The sequence below is a fragment of the Sciurus carolinensis genome, chromosome 10, assembly GCF_902686445.1.
Source record: "Sciurus carolinensis chromosome 10, mSciCar1.2, whole genome shotgun sequence".
Lineage (NCBI taxonomy): Eukaryota > Metazoa > Chordata > Mammalia > Rodentia > Sciuridae > Sciurus > Sciurus carolinensis.
The window spans coordinates 24,467,042-24,474,931 of record NC_062222.1 but is presented as its reverse complement, the minus strand read 5'-3'; positions in this window follow the sequence as shown (position 1 = coordinate 24,474,931).

Sequence of the window (7,890 nt, the reverse complement as noted above, 5' to 3'; positions counted from 1 at the left end):
AAGCTTTCTCAAACGTGTTCAGATATGAGGGATTGGTGACCAACCCACCCTCTCACTCAAATGTCTCTGAACTGGTATACACATACCCGAGGAAAAGAGCAAAAGATCTATTCGAGTGTGAGAAGTAAATATTTGAACATCTAATTATAGTTACTCTGAAAAATAAGAAATAAATTAAGGATTTCTGATATTTAATATACTAATTGCCCATGAGGCCATCCATCACTCATCCTATTTACCAGACAAGCATGCTACAGATCACAGCTGTCTGAAGTTTGGAGCGCCACAGTGGGGAGGTGTTTGTAGCTGCCCATCATTCATTCCCAGCATATTGGGACATTTTGCAAGTTATATAGATATTTGGATAGTCTTACCTAGGTTTTTGTTGTTGTTGTTTGTTTGTTTGTTTTGGTACTGGTGACTAAACCTAGGGATGCTCAACCACTGAGCCACATCCCCAGCCATTTTATTTTTTATTTATTATTTATTTTTTTAATTTTGAGACAGGGTCTCATTAAGTTGCTCAGAGCCTTGCTATGTTGCTGAGGCTGGTCTCAAACTTGTAATCCTCCTGCCTCAGCCTCCTGAGTCCCTGGGATCACAGGTGTGGGCTACTGCATCTGTCAAGTTTTATCTAGTTTTTGAATTAAATTCTCACAACATAGTATTTTTTTCACAAAGAGACTACAAACTGAAAAGATTAGTAATAGGTAAGACAAGAATAAATGACAGCTATAACATTTTACCTCTTCCTAATATGAATTGTAAATTATCTTCGCTAGATGTAAACTTTGTTGACCAGATCTTGCCTGTAAACCACACGACAAATAATGAAAATGTTAGTAATAGCATATTTTAAAAGACAAGAAAGGTATTATATTGTTCAATATAAATAAAACTATTTCAAAAATACTGTCTATTTCATCTTTAGATTATCTCTTACTTACTGATGATATTTGTAGAGCACATGCACACAATTTACGTCAAATATATATTACAGGCAAGTATGCAAACATTTTTATCAGTGGGATGCACAACCAAAACCATGGGGACTCCTTTTCCCCCTGGATACAGAACTGTCTAGACCTCACTTGTGGAATTCATTCCTTTCTTTCTTTTATTACACTCACTTCCACAGCGTTAACGATTTGCCTTCCCCTCTTTTCTACACAGCAATCTCCCAGAGAAGAAGGTTATGTCTTACTCACATGAAAGGGTCTAACACACTCATTGGGCACATTAGTGACGATTCCATGGATGTTTGGTAGACAGATGAACAGAGGCCTAGAGGAAGGACAGATGGATATGTGGTTTACAGCGCTATTTAACTTTTTCCTAGTTGGATTATGAGAAAGAACACTCCAGATGCCACTCCTAAGGCAGGAGGGGTTAAAAGGCCTGGGAGTGTCTAGAAAAAAAACAACTTAGGATTTCAGATTTCTCTGAGTGTCATGTTTCAGGAAGTTGAAAGAAGGTAGAGTCCAAATTAGTAGTGGCAGTAGTTCTCTCTTTGAGGACAACCAGGGTTCCTGACAGTCTCCTTTGACCAAAAGCAAAGCACCTGGTTTCTCTCATCAGTGACAGAAGTTTTCTCCTGCCCTATATTGCCTGAACCTACTGTCACCCAGGGCCTGGTTTGTTACCTAAAATGAACTGACATAAGGAAATGCATGTCTTCTGCTCTGTTTAGACAAGTATCCCAGCCCCGTTCAGGGCATGATGGTTCATGCCACAGTCACCTTAAAAACAAACCACAGGACAACCACCAGGGATAAAATACGTTAATCACGAAATCCTTCACAAGGTTGGCACGGTGATGACCAAGGGTTTAGTGTCTCCCATGCTTCAGGAGATGCTGTGGGCAACCGTAGATGATAAGGCCCCATGGCATTCACTAAGCTGAAAGGAAAACAGAACTGACTCTAGAGGGAAGAGATTGCTAGGGAGAAAGTGTCCCAATCTGATAAGAAAACTGCAGCACACGCTGCATTCAAAGATAGGGATGAGGTAATGGAATGAACTATGGCAAGGAAAGAAAATCCAACAACAGCATCCAAAGAAAAAGAGAAAGCGAGTGCACACTCCCAGTGTGCACAGAGTTATTTTGGGGTTCAGATGCTTCACTGTATTTCAGAACACTGTAGAGTTTCTAACACCCTTGTCACTTTGTTTCTGACAAGTCTTAGGTAAACACAGAACTCATGAAGTCCAGACACCACAATGACCAGAGCCAGGCCCAGCCATGAGGCAGCTTCCAATTTCTCTGCCAGGAGAAGACTGGAAGATCGAAGGGGTCAAGTCAGCCAGCAAAGAGGCCTTGCCCACATGCCCACTCCTCTGCCTCTTAGCACTGCACGGCTTGCGAGAAAAATAGAAGCTCGGAAATCCAAAGTCTCAGGGAGTCCCTGGAAGGGAAAAAAATTACTCCTTGTACACACCAAATCCAGCTGCAGTGGAATCATGGCAAATTCACTTTGATGTTAAGAATTTGGCTGGGCTGTTAGGGAATAGGAAGGGAGTTTGGGGATTTCAGGAACTCATAGAGTAAGGATGCAGGTTTGGGTGAGGATGCAGGTTTGAGTGAGGAGGCAGGTTTGTTTCCACTTTTAGCCCAGCCTGATGCCTAACAATCCCATTCGAGGTAGTTCAGAGTTGTCTTCAAAACTGTTCAGTGTGAGGGCCCCTTTGTAGAAGGCGCTCAACCCAGGGAAAAGTCACACAGTGGGGGGGTCATAAAGGCCCCGACCAGTTATGAAACAAATGTGTTTAAATGAAGTCAAAAACAGATTTACCAACACTTTGGCAAAATGTTTTGTAATTTCTTATGAAATTATACATACACCTACCCATGACAGCAGTTTTGTTCTTGAGCTGCCAAGTGAAAACATAGATCCACACAAAGACTTGTACAAGAATGTTCATAGCAGCTTTATTCATAATAGCAAAATCTAGAAACAACTCAGATGTCCATCACCAGGACAACAGATAAATAAATTGCAGGTTTGAGTGAGAACGCAGGTTTGTTTCCACTTTTAGCCCAGTTAGATGCCTAACTATCCCATTATATCTCATATATAATGAGATATAATGAGATATATATAATATATATATATAATGAGATGTATAATATATATATAATGAGATATATATATAGAGAGAATATATATATATATATATATATATATATATATGATGAGATATTCCTCAGGGGAAAAAAAACTTTTGACATACACATCATATATCAATTTTGTGGAAATTTTACTGAGCAAAGGAAGCCCAACATAAATGAATACATATTGTATTATCACATTATATGAAGCTCTAGAACAGGCAAAACTAACCTATGGTGAAAAATTTAGCACTGGGGTTGCTTGAGAGATGAAGGGAGAAATTGATTGGAAAGGGAAGTTTTCTGAGTTGACAGAAATATTCAGTATCTTCCTAGGGGTATAGATTACATTTGGTATGCATTTATCAAAGCTCATGGAATTGCATACTTAACATTTCTTTGTCTTACTGTATGAAAATTTTATCTTCAAAAACAGTAAACAATGAATAATGGATTCTCCACTAGAAGGAATCAGGGATCATTGAAAAAAGCCTAACTCCAGAAATGGAATACGAAAAATACAAGATGATATTAATACCATTTTATCAGAAATTAATAAAGTGATCAGAATAGATCCGAATATTTTGGGCAGAATACTTCAAAGGGATGCCAGAACAAAATTTCTGCTTTCACTTCTACCAACTATCAAAAACAAAGAAGTCAGTGTTTTGTAAATCTATCAGGTAGTCAAGAATGAAAGAAACTAAAATCGAAGTAACAAGTCCCTCCTAGGAAATGCCCTCAACTTCTATAATCTTTCGTAGGAGAAATGAAATTTGTAAGAATTTTAGAGACTAACTGGTATGGTGTTTAAAATCCCCAGTTCTATGCCCAAAGAGAATCTGCCCTTGGTCATCAAAACTTTTCCATAGGCACTGACTAAGTGCGGATGCAAAAATTTATAAGCAGTGCAAAACAGTGGAAATACAACCTAAAATGCAGACACTTGCTGAATGTTGGAAGGAAGGCAGGAGAACCCAGAGATACCCTCCAAGGCATGGGGCTTTGTCACGCACTTGGTGGAGACTGTCCATAACCAGAGGATGCACAGGAGAGCTCAAATATTTTCCTCAGAGGAGCAACTGCCCGTAATGAAAGTGTTTCAGGGCTTCTGACCTGCTCCAGTCACAACACGCCATTCCAAACTTCCCTTACAGTAGATCTATGCATTCCCTGAATACACGGCCCAACACTCCAACAGTATGGGCAAGACAACAGAACGGAAAGAGAGCTCTTGAACCACAAACGTCCAGAGGCAGAGCTGAAGTGCAGTGGGAAATCCTGAACAACATCAAAAACTGGAATCCATTTTATAAAGGAGAATGAAATTCCCCTTGGTTCAGGAAGCTGAAGATTGTTCAAAGAAGTCTTGCCCCACTGAAGGTAAAGTAATGACTCATTCTTGACTCATTAACCTAATGGTGAACAAAATCTAATTAAAACAAGAGTAAATTCCAGGCACAGCTCACCTGTAGTCTAAATGGGCTGCTGACAGGGAAAAAAAATGAAAAGTTTTCACTTTCCAGGGCACAGTATCTCACTTACTTTGGTGTCTACTGTTTGTGTGCTTTGACACACAATGTCTGGCATGCTATTGAAGATTACAAAACACATAAAGAAAAATATCTTTTTTCTAAAGCATGTAGAAATAGATTTGGAGATGACCCAGAGGTTAAAATTCTAAGACAGATACTTTAAAAATATTGTGATCATATGATTAAGAGAGAACCTAAAGGGAAAGGTACATAGCATACATGACCAGATAGGTGATTTTAGCTCCAAAACTGAAACTGAAGAAAGGGCCAAATGAAATTGCTAGAAATAAAATATATGACATTTAACAAGTCTTCAATTCTTCCATCAGCTTATCCACAGAAATATCAGAGAAAAGAACCAGTAAACTTGGGCTGGGGTTGTAGCTCAGTGGTAGAGTGCTCGCCCAGCACATGTGAGGCACTGGGTTCAATCCTTAGCACCACATGAAAATAAGTAAATAAATAAAATAAAGGTATTGTGTCCATCTACAACTGAAAATATTTTTAAAAAAGTAAACTTGACAACAAATCAATACAAGTCATCCAATTTTAGCACAAAAACATGAAAAAAGTAGACTTAGCACTGAGTCTAAAGTAGATGTAATTAGAATTTCATGCTATGAATCAAGCTTTTATTAGTTTTAAAAGAAAAAAATTACAATTTTATAATAAAGAATCCTGGTAGAAATGTTAACCAAGTAATCAGAGGGTATCATCAACTTTGGGATAAACAAATATGTACCGCCTGATATGATACACTGAGAAGTGTAACACTTCAAAGGTATAACTGCCCAAAGTGCTTAGTCTGAATCTTATGATAAAGAGTAGACAAGATGAAATTGAAGGATATTCTAAAGATTGTTGAGCTATACTCTTCAAAGTTTTAAGATCAAGAAAGGCAAAGGAAGACTCAGGAATTATTTCATATTTAAAGAAACTAAAGAGACATGAAAACTAATGCGATTAATGATTCTGAATTGGATCCTGAATAAGGAAAGATACCTATAAAAGTCATTATTGGTAAAATCAATTAATATTAAGTGTGGACTGTATATTAGGCATATGCATATATTAGGCATAGGCATATTAGGCATACACATATATGCATATTATATATGCCAAATATATAGTCCACAGTCCACCTTTAATATTAGTTAATTTTTAAATATATATCAATTATCTATCTATACCTAAGTGCTAAAATTTCTTGTTTGATAATTGAACTATGGTTATATAGGAGAATATCTGTGTTCTTAGGAAATATACAGTAAATTATTTAAAAATGAATGGTCACATGTCTCAAACTTACACTCAAATTGTTCTCTGTGAATGTATATATATATGTGAATGTATATACATAATATACCTGCATATATATGCATGTTGCATATGCACATACATATATAAATTCACACAGAATAACTAAGCAAGTGGGACAAAATGTAAATATTTGGTAAATCTGGAAAACGTCTTTTGAAACTCCTTATGCAATTCGTGTAGTTCTTTCATAAATTTGAAATTATATCAAAATACAAAGTTATCCCCAAAGAGCATCCTTAAAAGGAAACAATGCTGCCAGGAAACACAGGTACTTCACAAATGGTTACAAAGCAAGTGGAGAAGTTCTGTGGTCAAGCAAGCAACTGAGAATTTCAGTGTTGGTTAAGAACATATGTCAACTTTATAGATTCTGAAATGATGTTGCCTAGAGTTTGGGGACTTTAAAACAGGAGGGAACCTGGGCACTTCCTTGGTCCACCCTCTTCCTTTTACAGATAAGGAAATTGAAGAGAGGTCTGGAAGCTAAGCTTCCTTAAGGAAGGTCACACCTTCTTACTCTCAGTCTCGGTTTCTCATCTATTCACCATGTTGCCTTCTCAAGAACTCAAGACTTTCCTAGCAGCCTCCTTCTCCTTCTCCTCCTCTCTAACCCATTCCAAAGTTCTAATCCATAATCTGGGCAATCACCATGGTTTGCCAGACACCGGATGTGTCTGCTTACTGTCACAACTCTTCTCATAGAGGAAGATCTTGAGTGCAAAGGAAAGTGACGCTGGCTCCTGGGGGCAGCATAACTCTTCCTCTTCACTCTCAGCTCACTTCTTCCAAGTGGAGATTTATCTTAATGACCGCCCCTCCTATTTTTATTGACCGGCTGTTGAGATTTATTGAATACTCAGTGTGTACTTATCACTTCCCTATCACGTTGATAATATGACTTATTACTTCCAATTTAGTTATTTCCTGATTAAGAACTCTTAAACAAAATAAGGGTGGGGTTTGTGTATGGGGAGAGGTAGAGGGTGGAAAAGGTTGGTTCTTCTTTTCCCACTAATACAGGCACTCTGTAGTATGTGACATGGAACTCCTCTGGTGGACACAACATACTAATATGGAGAAATTTTGGATTCTAATGATATGTTGATCTATAGCTAGCCTGACTATTCCCCACGACAACAAAGTAAGCCCTAAACTTCATACTGAGATTCCATATAAACTCCTTCTCTGAAAAAAATATTTTGTAGCAATGACCCCATCAGAGAACTCCTAATCTTTTCTTCCTGCATGAAGGCCAGTTTGGCCACCAGTGTAATAACTATTTGTCCCAACCACAGCATGCTTTGTGAGTGCTTTGCCTATAATGGCTTTTAATACCTTTTCCTAAAGAATGGTTCACTGTTAGCAATGTCTTTGCAGTTACCTGACACAGTGGGACTAAGAATAAGGGATAGAAATGGTTCTATGTTAAAAACCATTGTGCCCCCAGGCCCCTCTCCACTCTGCCATTCCATATCACCAGTAAGCATGTCTTTTTGCTCCTTATTCATGTTTCTTCCATCTTCCTCTACCATTCAGTTCCCACTGAGAGTTCTTTGGGATAGGCCCATTATCACTTGAACTTGGAGAGAAAGTTTTGCCTGACTGGAATTAAATGAGCTGATATTCAAAGAAAAAGCAAGAAGGAAACATTGAACAAGAAATAAAAGGGAAAATAGAGATGCCAGACTTTTCCAACCACCAGAGGCGCAAAATGGAGCTGGCCATTGGAGTGGTGAGGGTCTTTGAATTGGAGACATCAGGCTCGTTTACCTCTTTACATTCTATATGTAGCGATATATTTTAGTTCTACATATTTAGTAACTATATACTTAGTTTTATTTAGTTCAAGAGTTTGCTCAAACACATTTGTTAACTGAATGACCTCTGGCATGTATATGCAGAGTGACACTGCTCGCCTGTCATTGG